Here is a 26,507-nt window from a genome sequence, read left to right as displayed (position 1 = left end):
ACGGGGTTTTACCATATTGGCCAGGCTGGTCTCAAACTCGTGACCTCGTGGTCCTCCTGACTCAGCCTCCCAAAGTGCTGGGATTACAGGCTTGAGCCATCATGCCCAGTCGGAAAACACTTTTGACAAACACACAAGCATTTCCTTTTGTAGAATCCTTGGGCCATATTAAGGGTATTGTTAAGCTGGCATCTCATAAAGTGTATAGAATAAAACACTTAATTTGGGGAGATGTTAAAAGGGAATAGTAACAACAGCAGCAGCACTTATATTATTTAAATGTAGAAAATTAATTCAAAATATAAAAGAAATTTTGGTGACTATATTTGTAATCTTACGATAAGAAATAACTTTCTGAGTATAACACAAACAGCATTGGCTATAAAAGTACCAATTATATTTGAACACACGAAGCTTGCTATAAAGCTCTATGTAAGGTTGCTGTATTTTACTTTAAACATCAAATGCAAAAATATATTAGAGATTTGCCACATGGAGTGGTGATATGACAATTTATTTGAACAACAAAATTCCTTGAATCTAAAAGATATGGTAAATATGACTTACTGAAGACCTAACTTTTTAGAAAGAATTTTAGAATCAGTGTCCAGAAAACTATTTTCCCATGAATAATTCTGAGACTGAATTTCACAAACCTGAATTCCTCCCATCTCCAATATATATTATGACATCACCTTTCATTGTTGACTCCAGCACAGATTTCTGATGCCAATTCATTGGGGTCAGTGCAAAGGATTGAAAGGTAAATAGTAAGAAACAACATAAATGCATATATGACTTTTTTTTTTGGTTCAAATTGGCTATGATTGCACTACAAATTACAATGTGTTGTCCCTAAAAATTCTCATGTAAATCTGTTATTTGGCACCTGGTACTTCATTTTTCTCTAGAAAGAAGTCTTTATGTGTTGGTAATAAAAATTGTTTAGGACTCTCAAAAAAATTTAATGAATCAAGATTTAAATACAGCTCTTTATTACTGAACCTGATCATCATGTGTGGCAGCAAATTTAACTTAAATTTGCTTCAAATTCATGTTCCATTTGTAGGCACACATTATTCTTGCCCATTTTGATTTCCTAATTATCAAGTCCCTCCACTACCTTTATGCTCTTCATGAGTCACAGATATCTTTTGCTTCCCCTCAAATAGGATCAAGTGACAAACCTGAGGCAGGGGCTCCATCCAATATGATGATGGCTTTGAGTTTGGGGCACCAGCTCTGAAGGGTGAGGGACAGATACAGGGTCTCTTAGTTCCTTTCTTTCTGCTGAGGGCTCCTCTGCTGCCTGTCCAATGCTACCACCTTCTTTCTCCAAGTAGGATTCTCTCCTCTTTTGGATCACTCTTCAGAGAGTCTCATACACAGGCATTCTGATAGTTTTCTAAGGTTTTGGCTGCTAATTACTTGGGGTCACAAACAATCTTTGAGTACCAAGCATCCCTCTTCTGACCTGATCTTATTTTTTCCACTCTGGTTCAAAAACAATGTTACCTAAAGATGCTTAAAGTCTCTGATAGAAAGCTGTTATTGCCATTGATGCTCCCAGTATTTGTCACCACTTAGATCAGTCAACTCATCCATTGTGGTCATAGTTGTCAGAGCATACAGTAGAATCTGTTAGTGAATCCATAACTCTACCAAAGAGTAAAAAGCACATACAAAAAATAAAGTCAGATATTTTGGAAGGCAATCAGGATGTTAATCTCAACAGTATTTCAGGACACAAAAAATAAAATCAGAGGAATTTTGAACTAAAGAAACAATTTCAGGATATAGCACTAGTACTTCTGAGACTGTGTGTGTGTGTGTGTGTGTGTGTGTGTGTGTGTGTGAGAGAGAGAGAGAGAGAGAGACAGACAGACAGAGAGAAAAGACACAGAAAAAAGAAAGAAAATGTAAGAATAATGAATGTTTCCATATCAATGGCTAGTTCCTGGTCATCCTTGGTAGGAAATAAACAAGTAGGTAAGTCAAGCATAGCCTTAATTATGTTTAAAACATTTTGTGAACTTAAAGTGGATTATGTGTTTACAATGATTTTGTTTTCTTTTTGTCTGGATTCATTTTTTTAAAGTTATATGGCTATATTTTACAATATCAAGACTTCCTAGCACCGAAACCCCTGGCTTGGCTAATTTAATCTCTCTGCAACTTCATTTCCTCATCTGTAAGTCAAGACACATGCAAAATACACTCCACATCTGTCAACTTCATAAAACCATGCTGAATATTCAGCATTTTGCAAATATTGGTTTTTAGACAACCTACTCTCTACACCATATATTATGCCATAAAAATCAGTATGTGGCAATATAAACGGATACATATTTTCAGTTTCAAATACACAAACATTCTCATCAAGGTAATACACTCCCAAGATTCAAGAATTAATGCTCTTCGCCACAATTTTCTAACTTTTCAAACGTTTAAATAAGTTTAAGAAACTGATCACACACATTTTTTTGCTGCTGCTAAAAACTGGGATTCTCTAAGAGTGTGCTGAGGTTTCTTAACTTATTTGACCACAGAACCTCTTTCTCACAGTGGAAATGTGTGAGAAACACATTTTGGAAACAATATATTAAATGGTATCTTTTTATGTCTTTAAGAAAAGTTTTCCTACACACACTAATTTTGGACTCTGATCAATAGCTCAAACCTTTAAGCACAGATAGACATTAATATTGTGCTATTCTTTCAGCCTGTGAGGAAAGGAATGCCAGAGTTCAAATTATCAAATCTCGTTAGCCTGGTCTGAGGGCCATGAGGGGAACCTTTCAAGTTCTAAGTGGGTGTTCTCATGTCCTTGAATGGCTCCCGGAAATTCATCCAGGTCTCAGGAAAAACAATACCTTTTACAAAAAGAAAGGCATCTACAGGCATCCGCTACTTTTCAGCAGGATGAATAATTGGATTGTCTATGCAGAATACACTAATAAATCATAACGGGAAAATGTTCAAAACACCAAAAAGATAAGAATTTGAGTTTCTGACATAAGCAGCCTTATTAAATGATTACTGGATTTTTCAGACATCCTCTAATGAGGAAGAGAACTGGAAGACACTCAAATTACTCCAGATTCAGGTGACAAGCCAGGATTGCTAAGCAAGTTCCTTGGGAAACTAATCTCCAAAAAGGGCACAAGACATCCACAGATGTTACCTGAACTCCTTTCAGGGAGAGTATTGCATGAAGTCTGAAATAATACTTTGATAAGCTGCTTTGGGGCACAGAATGACTTCCCTCATGGGACATGAATAAGTAGCTAGCTAAATTGCCCTCTAAGGAAGGGGAGAATTGCAAACTGTCCTAAACTAAAGTGGTCATGCAGAATTCTTAAATGCTTTTTGGTAGATAGGAGCAACTACAGAAGTTTGAGTTAGGTGAAGGTTAGCTACACCTTTATAATCATGCTACAGGTTATAATGAAAAGTAGGTCTGTGACCAAATCTGCCACACATACAGATATTCATTTAACAAAACATTCAGTAGCAAGCAGGCACAGTACATAAGCTTTTGTAAGCTTTCTGTACTTTAGGTGCTCCAAGCATGAAAGCTTCATTCTCAACAGATTCCTAATGTTCCAGAGGCCAAAATCTTCCTAAACCTTCCTGGAGATAGGACCATATGAGGATCAAGCCTTGGGTGTCGTCTCTAGATATACACTACAGGCCACCCTCATACACCTGTATCCTGTTTATGCGAGGGTGGGCTGTCTCCAAAACACGTTAGTTGATTCACAGATCTTAAAATGTCATATAATTGTAACATCCATCATGCTGCTTTGTAAGCCACCAATCTCACTAATAATAACCCAGTTGTGACCTTCACTGTAATAATTGACAATGTTTCAGGTGTTAATTGAGATGGGACCACTGAAGCCCTTTTGGTGGCCATCTCTGTGGAGTGGCTTCCTGAGCTGAACACTAGCTCACCATCCTTGAACACAGCATCCACCATTAGGGCAACCAGCTGCCCCTGTAGGAAAGATTAAAGTGACCAGTATATGCATATTATCACACTGCCTAAAATGTCATATTTTTAAGGACATTAACAGGCATAGAATGAGGCTTGGTTTGTTTTTTAAATTTTTTCTATTTCTATTATTTTTCTATCTAATTATTTTTCTATTTCTATTTGCTGGGTCACAGACAACAGCAAATTCCATACCTTCGGAGTTATACCAGCTCATCTGCAGTAGGAGTAGAAATATCAAAGCTCTCAGTCTACCACCTTGTGCTCCAGAGATGTGGCCTAAGCACGTCTTTGGACGTGAACCAGGGCAACCCAAGGCAGAGCTGGATTTCTGGGAGTTTCTCCCTGTAAGCCCTGGACCTGCTTACCTACAGATCAGACTGCTTCCAGTGCCATTGCCAGTCAGAAGAGCCTGGGGTCTGTTCAGCTGCTAGAATAACACAAGTCTGAGGTCTTGTGTCTTCAGCACAACATTCTCTAAGACGGAGAAATTTAATCAAGATCCTGTTAGCAGTTTTCTCTCCTGTTGCCTTTAAAGATTATGGCTTTTCTTTTTTCATTTTTTAGTTCCCAAAACCAAGCTTGTTAAATCAAATCTTGACCCAATTCCTGGCAAGTAACAAGGTTGTTGCTGTTTGGCCTTACACCCACTGGTTGTCCCTCAGTACCCTGAGGATGAGGGGACTCTGTAAGGTCCCTGGGAGGGGAAAGGAATGTCAATTAGTGGTCCCACCAGCTGGGTATAAGCAAACTTTCCTGTCTATGGGCCCCAGAGACCACCTTCTAGTTCCCCCGCCAAAACTTTACATGATTTTAATTCTCCTGATGAGGATGAGAGGACAGCATTAGCCAACAGAGAGGGCAGAGGATGGGATGGGACTCCCCTGATCAGAGACCTCACCTCTAGGTCTTTACCTTGTATTGAGAATAAGTCAGTTCTGTAATAAGAACTCTGTGTCCATGGCAACCCCAAACAGAATCCTGGTGCTCTTGTGATTCTTGTAGAGTGGGGAATAGAACGAGCTTGGCCCCAAACTGCAGAGACTTAAAAACATGCTCTTCTGCCATACGTACAGATACTCATTAAAGATGAGGGAGAAGGGCATGGGGTGAGGGAGAATGTCCCAAAACCAAAGACCACAGGATAATAACCTCAGAGCAGAGACTATCTCTCCAGTTATTTTTTCTTTTGTATGTAACGGAGGGGATTCTTCCTATTTACTCTGATGAAGAAGTTTACATCAAGTGTTCAGCTTCCTTTGTGGGTTAGAAAGAATAACCAGAGGGCTCAGGTATCCTCTCTGAATAACTATGTTTGTCTAGTGTTGTCTAGCAATATTAAATTTCACTAAAATAGACAAGGTTGATAGGACTTGGGGGGATACTTCATTGACTCAAGCTATCATTTTATAGGATTGTGAGAAAACAAATAATTGTACATTTAAAATACATTCATATTCTAGCTAGAAGAGAGGATTTTGAATGTTCTTACATCAAAGAAATGGTAAATGTTTAAGGCGATGGATATGCTAATTACCATGATTTGATCATTATACAATGTAAAATGTACTGAAACATCACATTATACTTCATAAATATGAACAATTTATTATGTGTCAATTAAAATTTCGAGTATAAGAAAAAATAAACTTCAATTGTAAGAAAACAACCCAACTTTTTAAAAATGGGCAAAACGTGCACAGATACTTCACTAATAAAGATTTGCAACTGGCAAATAAGCAAATGAAAAAATGGTCATCATCACTAGCTATTAGAGAACTGCACATTAAAACTACAATAAGAAACCACTAGATACCTATTAGAATATCTAAAATTAGAAAGATGGCGTGTTGACAAAGATAGAGAGAAACTGAAACTCTCATACAATGCCACGAATGTAAAGTGCTAGATCCACTGTGGAAAACAGTTTGACTGTTTCTTAAGAAGTTAATTAGGTCTTCCAGTTCCCACTCCAACACGCAGAGAACTTGGAAGTCATCACTCTCATCTTCACAACAGAAAAAAAGATAATCAAACTGAAAATCAACAACTTTTCTTAGATCTGTCGGAGAATACAGGTCACAGGGAAACCACTTCCTCAAAAACTAGAGAGATGGGTGACTATAGAAAATCACAGTTTACCTGAGAGCAGAAGCCACAGAGCCAGTAATTGGTAGGAACACTTCAATGGTAATCAATAAATTACTGGTGGCTGAGTGTGGACTCGCTTGAGAGTTAAAAGCTTGTTGGAGTCCCGTCTTGGGAGCCCCTTAGACTTTCATGAATTTTACTTCCAGAAACCCCACCAGGTTCTCATGATGAAGGCTGAAGAAAATTTCCTCAGGCTCTTTACACAAGGAAAAGGGAAAAGCAACCATTTCAAAATATGCCCTAATTGGGGGATAGAGAGAGTGAGTGGGTATAGCAACCATTTTGAAATATGCCCAGAGCATTCTATTCTCTGTGTGAAAGACCTGCTCTAAAGAAAAACTGCTTTATCAAGGCCTTGTCTGACATAGGGGAAAAGCAATAAGACAACTCTAAACCCCTCTAGCTTTCCTGTTCCACATAAAAGGAGAGGAAGAAAAAGAAATCATTACTAATATCATAAAAAAATGTATACCTATGTTTTTGTCTAAGAGCATAGTTTGGGATCTTACATTTAGATACTTCTTCCATTTGAGGTTAATTTTTCTGTATGATGTGAGAAAGAGATCTAACTTCATTCATTTGTATGTGGATATCCAGTTGTTCCAGCACCATTTGCTGAAGAGACTGTTCTTTTCCACTCAATAGTCTTGGTACCCTTGTGGAAAATCAATTGACCTTAAATGTATGGATTTACTTCTGGACTCTCAATTCTATTCCATTGATCTACATGTCTATCCTTATTCTAGTACTATGTAACTTTAACCACTATAGCTTTATAGTAAGTTTTGAAATAATAAAGTGTGGACTCTGCAACTTCATTGTTCTTCTTCAAGATTGTTTTGGTTATTCAGAGTCCCTTGCATTTTCCAACGAATCTTAGATCAGCAAGTCAATTTCTGCAAAAAGAGAGGCTAGGATTTTGATAGGAACTGAGTTGAATATGTATATCAATTTGTGGAGTACTGTCATCTTAATAGTAATGTCTTCCATTCAATAAATACAGAATGTGTATCCATTTATTTAGGTCTTAATCACTTTCAATAATGTTTTGTAGTCTTACATTTCTTTTGTTTTTGTCTTATTTTTTAATGCTATTGTAAATAAAATTACTTTCTGAATTTCATTTTGAGCCTACTCATTGCTAATGTTTCTAAATATAACTGATTTTTTTGCACACTGATCTTATATCTTTTGTGAACTCAGTTGTTGCTCCAGCAGGTTTGTTGTTGTTGTGGGTTCCTTAGATTTTCTATATACAACATTATTTATCTGCAAAAAATAGAGTTTCCCTTTTTCCATTCCAATCTAGATGTTTTTTATTTTTTTTTATTTCTTTTTTGTTGTTGGTTTTTTTTTTTTTTTTTGTCTACTTGTCCTGGCTAGAATCTCCAGTACAAAGTTGAATAGAGAAAGCATGTCTTGAGGAAGACCTCCGGTCTACAGCTCCCAGCGTGAGCGACGCAGAAGATGGGTGATTTCTGCATTTCCATCTGAGGTACCCGGTTCATCTCACTAGGGAGTGCCAGACAGTGGGCACAGGACAGTGGGTGCAGCGCACCGGGCGCCAGCCGAAGCAGGGCGAGGCATTGCCTCACTTGGGAAGCGCAAGGGGTCAGGGAGTTCCCTTTCCTGCTCAAGGAAAGGGGTGACAGACGGCAACTAAAAAATCGGGCCACTCCCACCCGAACACTGTGCTTTCCTGACGGGCTTAGGAAACGGCCTACCAGGAGATTATATCCGGCACCTGGCGCGGAGGGTCCTACGCCCACGGAGTCTGGCTGATTGCTAGCACAGCAGTCTGAGATCAAACTGCAAGGCGGCAGCGAGGCTGGGGGAGGGGCGCCCGCCATTGCCCAGGCTCACTTAGGTAAACAAAGCAACCAGGAAGCTGGAACTGGGTGGAGCCCACCACAGCTCAAGGAGGCCTGCCTGCCTCTGTAGGCTCCACCTCTGGGGGCAGGGCACAGACAAACAAAAAGACAGCAGTAACCTCTGCAGACTTAAATGTCCCTGTCTGACAGCTTTGAGGAGAGCAGTGGTTCTCCCAGCACGCAGCTGGAGATGTGAGAACAGGCAGAATGCCTCTTCAAGAGGGTCCCTGACCCCTGACCCCCGAGCAGCCTAACTGGGAGGCACCCCCCAGTAGGGGCAGACTGACACCTCACACAGCCTGGTACTCCTCTGAGACAAAACTTCCAGAGGAACAATCAGACAGCAGCATTCGCAGATCATGAAAATCCGTGGTTCTGCAGACACCGCTGCTGATACCCAGGCAAACAGGGTCTGGAGTGGACCTCTAGCAAACTCCAACAGACCTGCAGCTGAGGGTCCTGTCTGTTAGAAGGAAAACTAACAAACAGAAAGGACATCCACACCAAGAACCCATCTGTACAACACCATCATCAAAGACCAAAAGTAGTTAAAACCACAAAGATGGGGAAAAAACAGAGCAGAAAAACTGGAAACTCTAAAAAGCAGAGCGCCTCTCTTCCTCCAAAGGAACGCAGTTCCTCACCAGCAATGGAACAAAGCTGGACGGAGAATGACTTTGATGAGTTGAGAGAAGAAGGCTTCAGACGATCAAACTACTCCGAGCTACAGGAGGAAATTCAAACCAAAGGCAAAGAAGTTGAAAACTTTGAAAAAACTTTAGACAAATGTATAACTAGAATAACCAATACAGAGAAGCGCTTAAAGGAGCTGACGGAGCTGAAAGCCAAGGCTCGAGAACTATGTGAAGAATGCAGAAGCCTCAAGAGCTGATGTGACCAACTGGAAGAAAGGGTATCAGTGATGGAAGATGAAATGAATGAAATGAAGCAAGAAGGGAAGTTTAGAGAAAAAAAGAATAAAAAGAAACGAACACAGCCTCCAAGAAATATGGGACTATGTGAAAAGACCAAATCTGCATCTGATTGGTGTACCTGAAAGTGACGGGGAGAATGGAACCAAGTTGGAAAACACTCTGCAAGATATTATCCAGGAGAACTTCTGCAATCTAGCAAGGCAGGCCAACATTCAGATTCAGGAAATACAGAGAACACCACAAAGATACTCCTCGAGAAGAGCAACTCCAAGACACATAATTGTCAGATTCACCAAAGTTGAAATGAAGGAAAAAATGTTAAGGGCAGCCAGAGAGAAAGATCGGGTTACCCACAAAGGGAAGCCCATCAGACTAACAGCGGATCTCTCGGCAGAAACTCTACAAGCCAGAAGAGAGTGGGGGCCAATATTCAACATTCTTAAAGAAAAGAATTTTCAAGCCAGAATTTCATATCCAGCCAAACTAAGCTTCAGAAGTGAAGGAGAAATAAAATACTTTACAGACAAGCAAATGCTGAGAGATTTTGTCACCACCAGGCCTGCCCTAAAAGAGCTCCCGAAGGAAACCCTAAACATGGAAAGGCACAACCGGTACCAGCCGCTGCAAAATCATGCCAAAATGTAAAGACCGTGGAGACTAGGAAGAAACTGCATCAACTAACGAGCAAAATAACCAGCTAACATCATAATGACACAATCAAATTCACACATAACAATATTAACTTTAAATGTAAATGGACTAAATGCTCCAATTAAAAGACACAGAATGGCAAATTGGATAAAGACTCAAGACCCATCAGTGTGCTGTATTCAGGAAACCCATCTCATGTGCAGAGACACACATAGGCTCAAAACAAAAGGATGGAGGAAGATCTACCAAGCAAATGGAAAACAAAAAAAGGCAGGGGTTGCCATCCTAGTCTCTGATAAAACAGACTTTAAACCAACAAAGATCAAAAGAGACAAAGAAGGCCATTACATAATGGTAAAGGGATCAATTTGACAAGAGCTAACTATCCTAAATATATATGCACCCAATACAGGAGCACCCAGATTCATAAAGCAAGTCCTGAGTGACCTACAAAGAGACTTAGACTCCCACACAATAATAATGGGAGAGTTTAACACCCCACTGTCAACATTAGACAGATCAACGAGACAGAAAGTTAACAAGGATACCCAGGAATTGAACTCAGCTCTGCACCAAGCGGATCTAATAGACATCTACAGAACTCTTCACCCCAAATCAACAGAATATACATTTTTTTCAGCACCACACCACACCTACTCCAAAATTGACCACATAGTTGGAAGTAAAGCTCTCCTCAGCAAATGTAAAAGAACAGAAATTATAACAAACTGTCTCTCAGACCACAGTGCAATCAAACTAGAACTCAGGATTAAGAAACTCACTCAAAACTGCTCAACTACATGGAAACAGAACAACCTGCTCCTGAATGACTACTGGGTACATAACGAAATGAAGGCAGAAATAAAGATGTTCTTTGAAACCAACGAGAACCAAGACACAACATACCAGAATCTCTGGGACACATTCAAAGCAGTGTGTAGAGGGAAATTTATAGCACTAAATGCCCACAAGAGAAAGCAGGAAAGATCCAAAATTGACACCCTAACATCACAATTAAAAGAACTAGAAAAGCAAGAGCAAACACATTCAAAAGCTAGCAGAAGGCAAGAAATAACTAAAATCAGAGCAGAACTGAAGGAAATAGAGACACAAAAAACCCTTCAAAAAATTAATGAATCCAGGAGCTGGTTTTTTGAAAGGATCAAGAAAATTGATAGATCGCTAGCAAGACTAATAAAGAAAAAAAGAGAGAAGAATCAAATAGACACAATAAAAAATGATAAAGGGGATATCATCACCGATCCCACAGAAATACAAACCACCATCAGAGAATACTACAAACACCTCTATGCAAATAAACTAGAAAATCTAGAAGAAATGGATAAATTCCTGGACACATACACTCTCCCAAGACTAAACCAGGAAGAAGTTGAATCTCTGAATAGACCAATAACAGGATCTGAAATTGTGGCAATAATCAATAGCTTACTAACAAAAAAGAGTCCAGGACCAGATGGATTCACAGCCAAATTCTACCAGAGGTACAAGGAGGAGCTGGTACCATTCCTTCTGAAACTATTCCAATCAATAGAAAAAGAGGGAATCCTCCCTAACTCATTTTATGAGGCCAGCATCATCCTGATACCAAAGCCTGGCAGAGACACAACCAAAAAAGAGAATTTTAGACCAATATCCTTGATGAACATCGATGCAAAAATCCTCAATAAAATACTGGCAAACCGAATCCAGCAGCACATCAAAAAGCTTATCCACCATGATCAAGTGGGCTACATCCCTGGGATGCAAGGCTGGTTCAACATATGCAAATCAATAAACGTAATCCAGCATATAAACAGAACCAAAGACAAAACCATGTGATTATCTCAATTGATGCAGAAAAGGCCTTTGACAAAATTCAACAACACTTCATGCTAAAAACTCTCAATAAATTAGGTATTGATGGGACGTATCTCAAAATAATAAGAGCTATCTATGACAAACCCACAGCCAATATCATACTGAATGGGCAAAAACTGGAAGCATTCCCTTTGAAAACTGGCACAAGATGGGGATGCCCTCTCTCACCACTCCTATTCAACATAGTGTTGGAAGTTCTGGCCAGGGCAATTAGGCAGGAGAAGGAAATAAAGGGTATTCAATTAGGAAAAGAGGAAATCAAATTGTCCCTGTTTGCAGATGACATGATGTATATCTAGAAAACCCCATTGTCTCAGCCCAAAATCTCCTTAAGCTGATAAGCAACTTCAGCAAAGTCTCAGGATACAAAATCAATGTACAAAAATCACAACCATTTTTATACACCAATAACAGACAAACAGAGAGCCAAATCATGAGTGAACTCCCATTCACAATTGCTTCAAAGAGAATAAAATACTTAGGAATCCAACTTACAAGGGACGTGAAGGACCTCTTCAAGGAGAACTATAAACCACTGCTCAAGGAAATAAAAGAGGATACAAACAAATGGAAGAACGTTCCATGCTCATGGGTAGGAAGAATCAATATCATGAAAATGGCCATACTGCCCAAGGTAATTTATAGATTCAATGCCATCCCCATCAAGCTACCAATGACTTTCTTCACAGAATTGGAAAAAACTACTTTAAAGTTCATATGGAACAAAAAAAGAGCCTGCATCACCAAGTCAATCCTAAGCCAAAAGAACAAAGCTGGAGGCATCACGCTACCTGACTTCAAACTATACTACAAAGCTACAGTAACCAAAACAGCATGGTACTGGTACCAAAACAGAGATATAGATCAATGGAACAGAACAGAGCCCTCAGAAATAAGGCCACATATCTACAACTATCTGATCTTTGACAAACCTGAGAAAAACAAGCAATGGGGAAAGGATTCCCTATTTAATAAATGGTGCTGGGAAAACTGGCTAGCCATATTTAGAAAGCTGAAACTGGATCCCTTCCTTACACCTTATACAAAAATTAATTCAAGATGGATTAAAGACTTAAATGTTAGAACTAAAACCATAAAAACCCTAGAAGAAAACCTAGGCATTACCATTCAGGACATAGGCATGGGCAAGGACTTCATGTCTAAAACACCAAAAGCAATGGCAACAAAAGCCAAAATTGACAAATGGGATCTAATTCAACTAAAGAGCTTCTGCACAGCAAAAGAAACTACCATCAGAGTGAACAGGCAACCTACAAAATGGGAGAAAATTTTCTCAACCTACTCATCTGACAAAGGGCCAATATCCAGAATCTACAATTAACTCAAACAAATTTACAAGAAAAAAAAAAAAACCCATCAAAAAGTGGGCGAAGGATATGAACAGACACTTCTCAAAAGAAGACATTTATGCAGCCAAAAGACACATGAAAAAATGCTCATCATCACTGGCCATCAGAGAAATGCAAATCAAAACCACAATGAGATAATATCTCACACCAGTTAGAATGGCAATCATTAAAAAGTCAGGGAACAACAGGTGCTGGAGAGGATGTGGAGAAATAGGAACACTTTTACACTGTTGGTGGGACTGTAAACTAGTTCAACCCTTGTGGAAGTCAGTGTGGCGATTCCTCAGGGATCTAGAACTAGAAATACCATTTGACCCAGCCATCCCATTAGTGGGTATATACCCAAAGGACTATAAATCATGCTGCTATAAAGACACATGCACATGTATGTTTATTGCGGCACTATTCACAATAGCAAAGACTTGGAACCAACCCAAATGTCCAACAATGATAGACTGGATTAAGAAAATGTGGCACATATACACCATGGAATACTATGCAGCCATAAAAAATGATGAGTTCATGTTTTTTGTAGGGACATGGATGAAATTGGAAATCATCATTCTCAGTAAACTATCACAAGGAGAAAAAACCAAACACCGCATGTTCTCACTCATAGATGGGAACTGAACAATGAGAACACATGGACACAGGAAGGGGAACATCACACTCTTGGGGACTGTTGTGGGGTCGGGGGAGGGGGGAGGGATAGCATTAGGAGATATACCTAATGCTAAATGGCGAGTTAATGGGTGCAGCACACCAGCATGGCACATGTATACATATGTAACTAACCTGCACATTGTGCACATGTATCCTAAAACTTAAAGTATAATAATTTAAAAAAAAAACTTAAAAAAAAAAGAAAAAGCATGTCTTGTTCCTCATCTTAGGAGAAAAGCTTTAAGACTTTCACCACTAAGTTTAATGTTAGCTGTTGGTTTTTCGTAATTTTTACTAGATTATCTAAGGGTTTAGGGTTTTTATGGTTATTATGTACCTAACCTATTTACCACATTTTTGGGTTCTTTTCTTTTTTTTCTTGATCCGGCTAGCTAAGCTATCAATTTTGTTGATCTTTTCAAATAACTTTTGGTTTTGTTTATTTTCTCTATTGTTTTTCTGCTTGCTATTTTATTTATTTTCACTCTAAAATTTATTATATCCTTGCTTTATTTGCTTTGGTTTCAGTTTGCTCTTCTTTTTCTAGTTTCTTTAGGTGGAAAGTTAAATTATTCATTGATATCTTTCTTCCACTCTAATGTAAGAATTTACACCTATAATTTTGCGTTTAAGCATGGAATTAGCTGCATTCCACAAATTTTGAGATGTGGAATCATTGTTTTCATTCATCTCAAAATATGTTCTGATTTCTCTTGGATTTCTCCTATAACCAATTGATTAAGAGTACATTGTTTCATTTCCATATATTTGTGAACTTCCCAAATTTCCTTCTCTTACTATTCTAACTTCATTTTATTGCAGTTGAGAACATGTTTTGTATGATTTAAATCTTTTATTGAGAGTTGTTTTATTGCCCAGCATATGGTCTTTCCTGGAGAATGTTCCATGTGCACTTATAGAGACTGTATACTCTGTTGTTGGATGGAGAATGCTACAGATATCTGTTAAATCTAGTTGGTTTATAGTATTATTCAAGTCTTATATTTTCTTATTGATTTTCTGCCCAATTGTCTAGCTGTTAACGAAAGTGGGGAATTGAAGTCCTCAACTATGATTGCTGAATTGTTTCTCCCTTCAATTCTGTCATTTTTTTCTTCATGTACACTTTGGGGCTCTGTTATGTATTTTTGATGGATTGATTCTCATTATTATAAAATCTCCTTTGTTGTTAATTAAAATTTTTCCCTTTAAGTCTGTTTTTTTTTTCTAATTTTGTATCATGATTCCATCTCCTTATTTATTTATTTAGTTTTTTGGTTACTGTTTGCTTGTTATATCTTTTTCTATATTTTTACTTTCAATCTATTTGAGTCTTGGTCTAAAGCATGTCTCTTATAGACAGCGTGTAGTAGGATCATATCCTTGAATTCATTCTGCAAATTTCTTCCTTTTAAATTGAGAGAAATTTCCATTTAATACAATCATCGATAAAGTAAGATTTATGCTAAATAGTTTTAGAGTGTACAATTTTTATTTCTTTGTCATTTCCTTTACTACATTTTTGAGTTGTTTTCTTAGTTGTTGCCCTGGATATTGCAATTAACATGTTGATTTATAACTATGTAGTTCATATTAATACCAACTTAATTACAATAGTATACATAAACTTTTTCCTATGTCAATCCATTCCCTCTCTCTTCCATTGTGCTGTTAATGTCATATAAAACATATCTTCATATGCTTTATGTTCATCAACCCATTTATGAGAACTGCTTTATGCTTATACTGCCTTTTATACTTACTCATATAGTTATCTTTCTCAGCTCTTTATTTCCTCATGTGGATTTGAGTTACTACCTAGTATTCTTTCCTTTCAGCCTAAATGACTCCCATTAGTATTTCTCATAGAGATGTCTTCAAGCAACAAATTTTTTTAGTTTTGTTTACCAAGGAATGTCTTAAATGTCTTAAGATGCTTAATGTCTTACATTTCTCCTTCAACATTGAAGGATATTTTTGCTACATGTAGAACTCTTGATTAATAAGTCTCATTAGACCCTTAGTAGCCATCCTGATTATCACACCAACTATCATGGCATCACAGGGGTTGTATACAAGTAACCTTTATTTCACTTCATATTTGCCCCAATATGCAGTGGTAATTATCCTGGCAATTTGGATATGCCAGAGAGAAGCCACAATGTGCTTCCTTTAAGTGAAAAGATGAAAGTCTCTGACATCATAAGAAAAGAAAAATATTATAGGCTGAGGTTGCTAAGATTTACAGTAAGGACAAATCCTCTACCTATAAAATTGTGAAGAAGAACAAAGAAATTTGTGTCAGTTTTGCTGTCAAACCTCAAGCTACAAAAGTTACAGCTACAGTGCATGATAAGTACTTAGTTGAGATGGAAAAGATGGTTAAATTTGTAGGTGGAAGACATGAACAGAAATGTCTTCTGACAGCAATTAGGTTTAGTACTCTCAGCATTTGTTTTTTTCTGTTTTCTTTTGTTTACTTTTCTTTTTTTTTTTTGAGATAGAGTCTCGCTCTGTCATCCAGGCTGGACTGCAGTGGTGTGATCTTGGCTCACTGCAAGCTCCACCTCCTGGGTTCATGCCATTCTCCTGCCTCAGCCTCCCTAGTAGCTGGGACTACAGGCGCCCGCCACTACGTCTGGCTAATTTTTTTTTATTTTTTTTTAGTAGAGACAGGGTTTCACCATGTTAGCCAGGATGGTCTCAATCTCCTGAACTCATGACCTGCCTGCCTTGGCCTCCCAAAGTGCTGGGATTACAGGCATGAGCCACCGCACCCGGCCTTTGTTTACATTTTTGTTAGCATATTGTGTATCTCAACTTATCTGTACCACAGGTAGCCATGATGTTCAAAAATTGCCTCTGATTGTCTTTAACAAATATCCCCTGAACAAAGGCTGGGGGAGCCTAAGTCAGGCCAAATAAAGATAGTTTTGTGCGTGGGGTCTTCCTGGGACCTCCTAGTCAGGTCACATAATGATGTTTCTCTGGGAATAAGGCTTTGAATGAGTCCCAACCCCATTTTGTTCCTTTCTGTGGTTCCCAGGAGCTTGTTTTTCACCAAGATTGTAGGATGTTGGTTTTCAAGGCTACCATGGAGGTGGGAGGATGTGCTGAGCATAAAGTAAGAACACTACAAAGTGCAGTATTCTCACCAAAATTCAGCCTACATTCTTCAATAAATGCTCCCAAGATTGAGGCAACCCTTTGGATATTTTCCAGAGTTCTGAAAAAGTTGCTTCCTTTGTTCCCAGCTGCTTTTATGAATAAGAAATTTTTGAAGGTTCCTAGCTTGCCATTTTTACTGACATCACTTCCAAATACACTTTTATTTTTTTATTTTGTATTCATTTTTTTGAAACAGAGTCTCACTCTGTTGTCCAGGCTGGAGTGCAGTGATGTGATCTTGGCTCACGGCAACCTCCACCTCCCAAGTTCAAGTGATTCTCCTGCCTCAGCATCCCTAATAGCTGGGATTACAGGTGCATGCCACCATGCCCGGCTAACTTATGTATTTTTAGTAGAGACGGGTTTCGCCATGTTAGCCAGGCTAGTCTCGAAATCCTGACCTCAGGTTATCCTTCCATCTCGGCCTCCCAAAGGGATTACAGGCATGAGCCACTGTGCCCAGCTCCAAATACACTTTTAAATATATTTCTGAACTCACAAAATGTAAAGGAAGTACAAAATGATTACACACACGCACACACAATCCAGAGGTGAAACTAAAGTCATCAGTCAACACAGAAGCCAGAGATGCCATGGAAGTGTGCCAAAACCAAAAACCTAGAGCTTTGTTAGTTAACATCGTGGCTGCCTGAGGTAGTAAATAGGAATTGCAGCAATCAATAGGAAAATCAAAATATTTTCTTTTTTAAAAAGCTGGGAATGAGATGTCAATAGGGGACTGTGAAATGCTCTGACACATTCCTGGGAATCTGTTCAGCAATCCTGGGGATCTAGAATTTTTCTGGTTAACTGACTAATAGGATTTGAACCTGACAAAGTAGGGAACTGAGTCTGAGACCTTCACATAAACCCAGGCACCAAAATGGGTTATAGATTTAGTAGAAAAGACAAAGTTGGAAGGATATGACAAGTGAACCAATAAGCAAATCAGTCTGCAGGCAGTGGATTTTAAAACATTAATAATTTTAAGTCTTCCCTAATGTTTTCTAACCAGCTTTACTCTTACGCTGGAATTTGAATTTACACCATACTCATAGTCCAAGAAACCTCAAACCAATAAATCTAACTAGAATGGTTCCTGATTGGTACTACTTCCAGAACCAAGCACAAACCAGGCAAATCATCTCAATTCCGGTCTCTCAGGATACCCAAAGTTAAAGTTTAGACAAATATGAGCTATTTCTAAAATTTAACAAAGACGTGAAGGGTCAAACTACCTTAAGCAGGAGTTAACAGAAACCACAAAGGGAAGAAAAAGACATAGAAAAATACAAATATTAAAATTATAACAAACTTTATACTCAGGAAGCAGGTTTAAAGTATGTTTAAAGTGAAAAGATAGAGATTAACACTATGGGGAGCATTAAAAGTGGCCATTGGTCCACTCTGGAACTTCAAAGTAGGTTTTCTGAAAAAGATAATGCTTGAGCTTGGGCGTGAAGGACAATAAATAATAAACCAGGAGAAAAAGTGGTGAGGGAGTTTCAGAGAAAAAGATCATAATGAATAAATACATGGAAGCATTGAATAGCAGAGGGACTTCAGGGGAAATTATAAACATTTACCTATTACTGCTGTAACAAATGTAGAGCAGGGAGTAACAGGAGATGCCTGCACAGTATATTAAGAAGTACAGACATTATTTCATAGGCAATAGGGAGTCAAAAAGGGATTTTAAGAAGGGAAGTCTCAGGATAATTTTGTTTCAGGTAGGCTGTCTTTCAGTGGTGAGGAGAGAGGGCAACATTGAAGTGTCAGGGATCAGTCAGGAGGCTACTACACAGCTTGGGTGAGAGGGCAACATTGAAGTGTCAGGGATCAGTCAGGAGGCTACTACACAGCTTGGGAGAGAGGGCAACATTGAAGTGTCGGCGATCAGTTAGGAGGCTACTACACAGCTTAGGAGAGAGGGTAACATTGAAGTGTCAGGGATCAGTTAGGAGGCTAACACACAGCTTAGGAGAGAGGGCAACATTGAAGTGTCGGGGATCAGTTAGGAGGCTACTACACAGCTTAGGAGAGAGGGTAACATTGAAGTGTCAGGGATCAGTTCGGAGGCTACTACACAGCTTAGGAGAGAGGGTAACATTGAAGTGTCGGGGATCAGTCAGGAGGCTACTACACAGCTTGGGTGAGAGAGGTTGAGGGCCTGGAAAACCAGGGGGGTAGTGAGAATTGAGAGGAGAGACAGATTTGAGAAACAGCAGAAAAAATTAGCACAACTTGTGATTGACTAGCTATGTGGAGGATAGCAAAAGCAGTCCTACACAAAAAGAACGAAGCTGGAGATGCCACACTACCCAACTTCAAACCATCTACAAGGCTACAGTAAGCAAAACAGCATGCACTGGTACAAAAACAGACACACAGGCCAATGGAACAGGTTAGAGAACTCAGAAATAAAGCTGCACAGCTACAACTGTCTGATCTTCGACAAAGCCAACAAAAACAAGCAATGGAGAAAGGACTTGCTACTCAACAAATGGTGATGGGATAACTGACTAGCCATATGCAGAAGATTGAAACTGGACCCCTTCCTTTCACCACAAACAAAAATCAACCCATGATGGTTAAAAGACTTAAATGTAAAACCTAAAAACCATAAAATCCCTAAAAGATAACCTAGGAAATACCATTCTGACATAGGACCTTGCAAAGATTTCATGATGAAGATGCCAAAAGCAATTGCAACAAAAACAAAAACAGACAAGTGGAACCTAATTAGAGTTTCTATACAGCAAAAGAAACTATCAGCAGACTAAACAGACAGCCTACAGAATGGGAAAAAATATTTGCAAATTATGCATCTGACAAAGGTCTAATATCCAGAATGTATAAGGAACTTAAAGAAATTTACAAGCAAAAAACAAACAACCTCATTAAAAAAAAAAGGGCAAAGGACATGAACAGACACTTCTCAAAAGAAGACATACACACAGCTAACAAACATGAAAAAGTGCTCAACATCACTGATCCTAGAGAAATGCAAATCAAAACTACAATGTGATACCATCTCATACCAGTCACAATGGCTATTATTAAAAAGCCAAAAAATAGATGCTGGCAAAGTTGCAGAGGAAAGGGAATGCTTATACACTACTGGTGGATATGTAAATTAGTTCAGCCATTATGGAAAGCAGTTTGGTGATTTCTGAAAGAACTTGAGAATTACCCTGTGACCCAGCAATCCTATTACTGAGTATATACCCACAGGAATATCAATATCATTCTACCATGAAGACACACGCACACGTATGTTCATCGCAGCACTATTCACAGTAGCAAAGACACAGAATTGACCTAGGTGCCCATCAATGGTGAACTGAATAAAAAAAATGTGGCACACATATACCATGGAATACTACGCAGCCATAAAACAAAAACAAGATCATGCGCTTTGCAGCAATACGGATGGAGCTGGAGGCCATCCAGCTCCAGCTTAAAAATTATTCTAAGCAAACTAACACAGGAACAGGAAACCAAATACCACATGTTCTCACTTATAAGTGGGAGTTAAACATTGAGTACACATGGACACAAATATGGGAACAACAGACATTGGGTCCTACTTGAGGGTTGGAGGCTGGGAGGATGGTGAGTATCAAAAAGCTACCTATCAGGTGCTATGCTTATCACCTGAGTGACAAAATAATCTGTGCATCAAACCCCCATGACACAAAATTTACATATATAACAAACCTCCATATGTACGCTTGAACCTAAAATAAAAGTTAAAAATTAAATAAATGTGCATACAAAAAAATAAACGGGATTTAGGCATGTCTATTTGTATATAAAAATGGGGCTACTGGCATAGTCATGAACCAACTGAATTATATCTCAGTATGTCAAAATGGTTAATATTTATGTAAAGATAATAAGAGAAGAGAAAATATTTCAGATCAGATTTGGGATTTTACATGAAATTATCACTGCTGGAAAACGAACAGATTACATATCAGATGGATCCCAGGAGACATGTGAGGACTGACACAATGTGGAATAAACATTAAAAAAAGGCCAGGCATGGTGTCTCATGCCTGTAATCTCAGCACTTTGGGAGGCTTAGGCAGGCAGATTGTCTGAGGTCAGGAGTTCGAAACCAGCCTGGCCTACATGGCAAAACCCCATCTCTACAAAAATACAAAAATTAGCTGTGTATGGTGGTGTGTGCCTGTAATCCCAGCCAATCAGGAGGCTGAGGGATGAGAATTGCTTGAATCCAGGAGGCAGAGGTTGCAGTGAGCCAAGATGGCACCACTGTACTCCAGCCTGGGTGACAGAGACAGACTCTGTCTCAAAAAAAAAAAAAAAATTCAGCAACAGACTAGGTCAAGCAGTATAACAAATTTCAGAACTTGAAGACAGACCTTTTAAAATAACCTTATCATACAAAAATTAAAAAAAAAGAAGAAAGGAATGAACAAAGCCTACATGACACATGGGACACCATAAAGCAACCAAACATTTGGATTTTCAGTGTCTCAGAAGGCAAAGAACAAACCAAGGGAATAGAAAAGCTATTTAACAAAGTAACAAAACTTTCCAAGTCTAGCAAGAGATTTAGACTTGCAGATACAGGAAGCACACAGATCCCCAAACAGATATAATTCAAAAAGATCTTCTCCATGGCCCATTATCATCAAATTGTCAAAAATTGAAGACAGAGAAAATTCTAAAAACAGCAGGAGAAAATAAGGGAACTCCTATCAGACTAACAGTTGATTTCTCAGCATAAGCCTTACAGGCCAAGAAAGAATGGCATGATATATTCTAAGTTCAGAAAGAAAAAAACCATCAGCCACAGAAACTACATCCAGCAAAGTTATCTTTCATAAATGAAGGTGAAATAATGTCTTCCCAGACAAGCAAAAGCGGAGGGAATTTATCACCACTAGACCAGTTATATAAGAAATATGTAAGGGAGTCTTATACCCAGAAGCAAAAGGATGGTATCTACCATCATGGAAACACAGGAAAGTATAAAACCCACTGGTAGAGCAAGCACACAAATAAGAAAAACAATTCAAAGGTTATCACTAAAGAAAACCACCAATCCACAGTGATAAACAATAAGAGAGAAAGAAAGAGACAAAGGACAAATAAAGCAACAGAAATCAATTAATAAAATGACAGGAATAACCCTCACATGTCAAAAATACTCTTCAATGTAAATGGATTAAACTTTCCACTGAAAAGACATAGACAGGCTGAATGGATTTTAAAAATAAAAATGACCCAAATATATGCTTCCTACAAGAAACTCACCTCACCTGTGGAGACATATAGACTGAAAGGAAAGGAGTGGAAAAAGATATTCTGTGCAAAGGGAAACCAAAAGTGATCAGGAGTAGCTATACTTATATCAGATAAAACAGACTTTAAGTCAAAAACAGTAAAAGAGGCTGGGCACAGTGGCTCACACTTGTAATGCCAGCACTTTGGGAGGCCGTGGCGGGCAGATCACAAGGTCAGGAACTCAAGACCAGCCTGGCTAATATGGTGAAACCCCATTTCTACTAAAAATACAAACAATTAGCTGGGCATGGTGGCAGGTGCCTATAATCCCAGCTACTCGGGAGGCTGAGGCAGGAAAATCACTTGAACCCAGGAGGCGGAGGTTGCAGTGAGCCGAGACCATGCCACTGCACTCCAGCCTGGGCAACAGAGCAAAATCCTGACTCCAAAACATACATACATACATACATACATACATACATACATACATCATACACAAATAGTGGGCAAAGGACATAAACAGATATTTCTCCAAAGAAGACATACAGGTATATAAAAAATGCTCAATGTCTCTAATCATAAAGGAAATGCAAATTAAAACCACAATGAGCTATCATCTTCACCCAGTGAGAATGGCTATGATTAAAAAGACAAAATAATAATGGATGTGGGTGAGGATGCAGAGAAAGGGGAACTCATACACTGCTGAGTAAGAATGTAAATTAGTATAATTACTATGGAAAACAGTATGGAGATTTCTCAGGAAACTGAAAATAGAACTACCACACAATCCAGCAATGTCACTACTGGGTGTTTATACAAAGGAAACAAAACCAGTACATCAAAGAGATGATACTTGTACTTCCATGTTTACTGCAGCACCATTCACAATAGCAAAAATATAGAATCAACCTAAGTGTCCATCAACAAACAAATGAATAAAGAAAATGTGGGCTGGGCACAGTGGCTCAGGCCTGTAAGCCCAGCACTTTGGGAGGCTGAGGCAGGTGGATCATGAGGTCAGGAGTTCAAGAGCAGCCTGCCCAAGATGGTGAAACCCTGTCTCTACTAAAAATACAAAAATTAGCCAGGCATGGTGGCGGGTGCCTGTAATCCCAGCTACTCGGGATTACTCGGGAGGCTGAGGCAGAGAATTGCTTGAACCCGGGAGGTGGAGGTTGCAGTGAGCCGAGATTGCACCACTGCAATCCAGCCTGGCCAACAGGGTGAGACTCTGTCTCAAAAAAGAAAAAAAGAAAAGAAAGGAAAGGAGAGGAGAGGGGAGGGGAGGGGAGGGGAGGCGAGGGGAGGGGAGGAGAGGAGAGGAAGAAAGAAAGAAAGAGAAAGAAAGAAAGAAGGAGAAAGAAAGAAAGAAAGAAAGAAGCAGAAAGAAAGAAAATGTGATATATATTTTTTTTTTTCAAGTACTATTCAACCATAAAAAAGAATAAAATCATGTCGTGTGCAGCAACATGGATGGAACTGGAAGTCATTGTTACGTCAAGTAAGCCAGGCACAGAGAGACAAATATTGCATGTTATCACATATGTAGGAGCTAAAAAAGTTGATGGTGGATAGATAGATACCAGAGGCTGGGAAGCATGGGAGGGTTGGCAGAAAAAAGTGGTGGTTGGTTAATACAGTTAGACAGAAGGAATAAGTTCGAATGTTCTATAGCAGAGTAGGGTGACTACAGTTAACAACAACGTATTGTGTATTTCAAAATAGCTATAAGAGAGGACTTGAAATGTTCCCAACCTATAGAAATGGCAAATACTCAAAGTGACAGATACCTTTAACACCCTGATTGATCATTACGCATTCTAGGCATGTAACAACATATCATCTGTTCCCCATAAATATGTACAAATATTTATTGTGTATCAATGAAAAATAAACAAAATTAAAAAATAAAAATACAGTATGTCTACACAATGGAATATTATTCAGCATTAATACACTGCAAGTTGGATAAACCTTGAAAACATGCTACATGAAAGAATCAATGCATAAAAGATCACAAACTGGGCTGTGGGTGGTGGCTCACGCCTGTAATCCCAGCACTTTGGGAAACCGAGGTAGGTGCATCACTTAAGCTCAGGAGTTCCAGACCACCCTGGGCAACATGACGAAGTCCGTCTCTACAAAAAAAATTAAGCAGGCGTGGTGGCGCGCGCCTGTGGTCCCAGTTACTGACTACTCACAAGGCTGATACAGGATGAAGATATCAGTGCAGTTTCATGGCTGGGATCAACTCTTCTGGAAGCAGGTCCTAGCAGGACTGGGTGTCCACATCCAGGATACGGGTCCTGCAGAGAGCTTAGAATACTTACCCCTCAATCTGTGGGGAGGAGCATGGGCTGGCGCCTTGAGGACTTACTGTCCTTCTGACCACCCCTGATGTTTCCAAGGCACTGGGATTTCAGGACTGGATAAGACTCTTCTAAGGCCACAGTGTGGAAACTGCAGTGTGGCAACTGCAGTAAGTTGCAGGCCAAATCCTCAACTCTGACACCGTCTAAAGTGTCTTTCTTGGCCGGGTGCGGTGGCTCATGCGTGTAATCCCAGCACTTTGGGAGGCCAAGGAGGGTGGATTACCTGAGGTCAGGAGTTCGAAATTAGCCTAGCTTACTTGGTGAAACCCCTTCTCTACTAAAAAAAAATACAAAAAATTAGCTGGGCATGGTGGTGGACACCTGTAATCCCAGCTACTGAGGAGGCTGAGGCAGGAGAATCACTTGAATCCAGGAGGTGGAGGTTGCAGTGCGGTGAGATTGTGTCACTGCATTCCAGCCTGGGCAACAAGAGCAAAACTCCGTCTCAACAAAAAAGGCCAATTTATGTACTTATTTACTTATAAAATTTGGCTTTTTGGAATATCACTCTTAGGATTTGCATAACAAATAGTGTGTGTATAAATTTACTTATTTTTATTTTATTTATAAGAACAACTCACTCTTAGCAGATAGGGCCATGAACACGTCCTTATAACATAACAGGTACAGACAAGACTGTTTAAATCATGACCACTTTACTCCTATAGCAAGTAGGTAGAGCAGGAATTCCTACAGAGGGAAATTGTTCCTCCAGTTCTTGCTAGCTCAGACTTCCTCCCATGCCGAATCATTGCTATGGCTCCTCCTTAAGTCTGCATGATTATCTGTCCATCTCAGTCCCCAAAAGAAAGAACAGACTTTGAATCTCAGAGACAATTGGTGGCCACAAGTCCCTGAACTGCTACTTGGCTTTCTCAATAAAAACTCAGACTTGGCCAGGCATGGTGGCTCACACCTGTAATCCCAGCACTTTGGGAGGCCCAGGTGGGCGGAGCACCTGAGGTCAGGAGTTCAAGACCAGCCTGGCCAAAATGGCGAAACTCCGTCTCTACTAAAAATAAAAAGATTAGCCCGGTGTGGTGGCATGTGCGTATAGTCCCAGCTACTCAGGAGGTTGAGGCAGGAGAATCACTTGAACTAGGGAGGCAGAGGTTGCAGTGAGCCGAGATCGTGCCACTGTACTCCAGCCCCTGGGTGACACAGCAAGAGTCTGTCTCAAAATAATTAATTAATTAATTAATTAAAACTTGTTCTTGTAACCCAAGGCAACCGATAGGCTCATTTATGCTTTGGCCTCCAGTGACAATGAGTTCTAGATGACAAGTCTCAAAGAGAAGAGCCCCTCTCATTGTCTGGGCCCCTGCCCTAAGCCTGCAGACTCAGGTTTGGTTCTCATTGATAATCACTGCCATTCACCATTGGTGATTAATTCAATCATCACTCTGGAGATTCCAAGGACTTTAGGAACTGTGTGTCAGGAACTAAGGACAAGGACCAATTATTTATTTTTTATTATATCGTAATATTAATAGCCAAAAATTTCATCACCCTTTATTGAATACTCTCATCTTTTACCACTGAGTTGTGATGTCATGTCTGTCATTTATATTTCCATATATTATTTGTGCACTTTCTAGGCTCTCTTTCATTTCATTAGCTTATACATCTATCTCTGCACCAATACCACACTGTTTAACTTAACTTTTTAATAATTATTTAAATCTGGTAGAATAAGTTTACCACTTCGACGCTTTGTTTTTAAACATATGCTCTTCCTCATGAATTGTAAGATTAGCTTGTTCAGTATTGTAAAAAATCCTCTTGAATTTTTATTGGAATTGCATCAAGTTTATGGATTAATTTTGGGAGAACTGACATCTTTATGATTCCACAGCAATTATGTCCTGGGACTAGATAGCTGTAGTCCCAGCTACCCAGGAGGCTGAGGCAGGAGAATGGCGTGAACCCGGAAGGCAGAGCTTGCAGTGAGCTGAGAGTGCGCCACTGCACTCCAGCCTGGGCAACAGAGACAGACTCGTCTCAAAAAATAAATAAATAAATAAATAAACAAATAAATAAATAAATAAATAAATAATAAAAAAATAAAATAAAAACATTTACTGACACTTTGGGAGGCTGAGGAAGGTGGATCATGAGGTCAGGAGTTCAAGACCAGTCCGGCCAAATGATGAAACCCCGTCTCTACTAAAAATACAAAAAAATTA

At 39.2% G+C, this 26,507-nt stretch overlaps 1 protein-coding gene across 1 annotated transcript in view; it reads right to left on the bottom strand.

Annotated features, from left to right (window-relative positions):
• The window catches only part of LOC129011217 (phosphatidylinositol 3,4,5-trisphosphate 3-phosphatase TPTE2-like), a 716,449-nt gene that overhangs the window by 114,031 nt on the left and 575,911 nt on the right, over positions 1-26,507 (bottom strand). The gene's annotated exons all lie outside the window — the stretch shown is intronic.

Source organism: Pongo pygmaeus, chromosome 14 (assembly GCF_028885625.2).
Source record: "Pongo pygmaeus isolate AG05252 chromosome 14, NHGRI_mPonPyg2-v2.0_pri, whole genome shotgun sequence".
NCBI classification, from domain to species: domain Eukaryota; kingdom Metazoa; phylum Chordata; class Mammalia; order Primates; family Hominidae; genus Pongo; species Pongo pygmaeus.
This window is presented reverse-complemented; position numbering and strand designations above follow the sequence as displayed.